Source organism: Lepeophtheirus salmonis, unplaced genomic scaffold (genome assembly GCF_016086655.4).
Source record: "Lepeophtheirus salmonis unplaced genomic scaffold, UVic_Lsal_1.4 unplaced_contig_121_pilon___fragment_1, whole genome shotgun sequence".
NCBI lineage: Eukaryota > Metazoa > Arthropoda > Copepoda > Siphonostomatoida > Caligidae > Lepeophtheirus > Lepeophtheirus salmonis.
Window position 1 is genome coordinate 6,239 of NW_027289877.1, and position 3,119 is coordinate 9,357.

Here is a 3,119-nt window from a genome sequence, read left to right on the forward strand (position 1 = left end):
CTTTTTCATTTTTAATATAAGTGTACGTGCTTGTAATATTAAATCATGTACATCATATTTGCCACTGTGTCCTTTTGCGAACGATTCGTTCTTTTTAACGAATCTTTTTAGTGAATGTACTGCACTGAGGACTACTAGAAGAAATGAACCTACTCAGTTGCATGAATGATTAGTTCGTTAATACCGTAAGTTTCCCATATGTATAATATATCACTCACCCTCAATCAAATTTTTCTATCCACTTTGACATTTTTATTAAGTTATTATAAAATATGAATACATTCAAGAGAAAAAGTTTATATTTGTGGATCGTAAGGTAGTTAATTAGCATGTTACTTTGAGTGCCCTCTAATTTGCGCATATGAGCAACTGCAAAGTCACCAAATCACCAACTGAACTGTTTTAACAAAAGAACAGACTCACTAAATGAACTGAATCTTTAAAAAAACTGCATCATCAAAATAACTGATTTAACAAAAGAACTTAATCCTTCACAGATTATTTGTATTTTGTACATTCAGGTAGCAGTTCACTTGAGTCTACTCTAACTATTAAATGAAAAAATTCTTCACAACTACTTCCCTGAACATCATAAATCCCATATAATATCCAAAAATACATCCCTGCCGACCCTTTCTGCAGGTTTTCTTAAGTAAAAACCATTTATCAACTAAAATGAACACTTACATTAACATTGGGTTAACTAGGGAACAAGTTAAAAATGTTATATCATTATTTATGCGATATGGAATTTTTATGATATAAGGAATGTTGAACTGAGCCCAACTAAAGTCAGCCAGCTTGTATTCCTTAATACTAATTTTGATTAAATGTACTTTGATCCAAGTGAATACCGTAAGGTAGTAATCACTGATGCATTATATTTTTAAATGTATATTTTATATTTATTAAATAAATTTATATTTAATACGTTAAAATTTAATCTTAAAAAATTGGCTTTATTGATTCAATACAGGTTTTAAATATTAGTTTGAATCATTATTTTTTCTGGATACTGAGAGTTGAATAAAAATCAAGTGGAACAATAAATTATTCTGAATGAGGTCCCAAGTTTTATATTTGATAAAATTGTTTATATTGAGCAATTTACTTCCAATGATTTACTACAGATTATTTCATAGAAGTAAAGGTTAAATATACCACAATTTACTTTATTATAAAATAGAAGAAATTTCTGACAGCCTGTCCATATATATAATTTGGAGGTCAGTACAGTGTTTGTGATCGTTTATGTATCCGAAATAGTTATTTGAGCAACAATTTTTTCCCCTCAAAATAGAAATTGAGGATCAGAGTAGAGATTATGATCATGATCTCTACTAGGAGAATCAACAATTCTACTGGATTTTAATTTTTACTGTGACATGTACAACTAAAGTTTTGGACAAGATGCAACTAAGAAATAAGGTGAATTATTTAAATGAAGAATTTACATTACTGAGATGTGGATAATTAAATTATACATCAATGATGGAATCTCCGACTAATTTAAAATACAAATAATGGATAAGAAGTACTTTATTTCATTTCAATGAATAAAAAGCGCGCTTAGTTACAAAAAAGCAAACATGAAAGAATAAGCTTCTAAAACTGAATATTCCCTCGACTACATGGCAACAAATCCAATAAAGTAAGAGCTTGTAAATATAAATGTACTAGTGGGAGTACCCTATATTGGTCAGAATTATTACTTATTATGTGTAAATGAACTTAGTTTTAAAAACACATGCTTGGTGCTAAAGTCACATTCATTTTTAATATATATATAATATAAGACTCGTCAAATTAAATGCAAGCTAAAATGAATATTCTAAAAGTTGAGTGTATATTACATCTGCATTTTTTGGTACATAATTGTCAATTTCTTTCAAAAATTATTATTCTTAGCCCTTAGGGTGTGTTACAAATTGGACTTAAAGTTGCAAAAAGAATTGGTAATAATGAAAATGTAAGGATTTTATTTGAAAGACCATATCGGGACCAATATATATTTTAAATCAAATAAAGTATGACCATAGCAAAAACTATGATGTATCTTAGTTTATCCTACAAATAGAAATACAGAGCCTATAATGGTTTCGAATATTTACCTCAAATATTGGGTTGTATGCATATTTGAAGTAAATAAATAAATTTGGATTTTTCCCTTTTCTTTATTTTTGTTAAAAACTCTTTTTTTGTTGAGGCACCACAAAAGTACTTATTTTTTTTTTTTTTTTTTAATAATAAATTCTGAGCTTTAGCTACATATGCTTGTCCAAAATGAGTCCTTCACAGGCAAGGAGACGGACAAATTTTGCTTGATTTTAATATAGATAGTATTAAAATTAAATATAGAAGCCTTGTAATAGGTTTCCCCTAAAGATGTATATAGTTGCGCTCTGGGCCTCTGTTGGTTGAGAGCCCTGTTCATAATGAGTAATACTTAGTAGTTTCTACTTATATGGTATTTTTGCTGAAATGGTATCAATTTCCCTGATTAGAGGGTACATCTGTAATTATTATTACTAAAGGGGAGACTGTGGCGTAACCTCAACTATTTAACTGATTCGAGCTCCAAAATTGTTTTTATGGAAAAAAAATTGGCCGTTATATGCTACCTATATGCTACCACTGATGCTACATCATTATCAATTTAGAACTAAATTTAATAAAATTCATAATATAAAGTTTCATCCATTGTTACTATCAATAAAAATTTGAATTTAATCAGCCAACCAATAATTAAGGGTTCTCATAAGATTAAGGAATTTTGGAAATAGGGTCATCTGTTGATTTGCCTTATACTTATGATTCTTTAAAGAAACTACTTATTATAATTTTTTTAAATCATTAGTAATATAAATTGGAAACTATAACAAATAATTATTTTTTCGTAGAATTTTGGAACTTATGTCTAGAACTGATATATCATAACGTTAAATAGAATCATCTTTCGTTCAGACTTCAGAAGTTGATCGGAAGTAGAGGAACCAAAAATGTTTTATTGCATTTTAAAGAATTTCGAAACGTCATTCATTACACCCTTCTTGGTTCTAACAGCATAGCACTGAAAATACATAATCTGAGATCAATCACTTCAGGGCTCCAAAAAATGC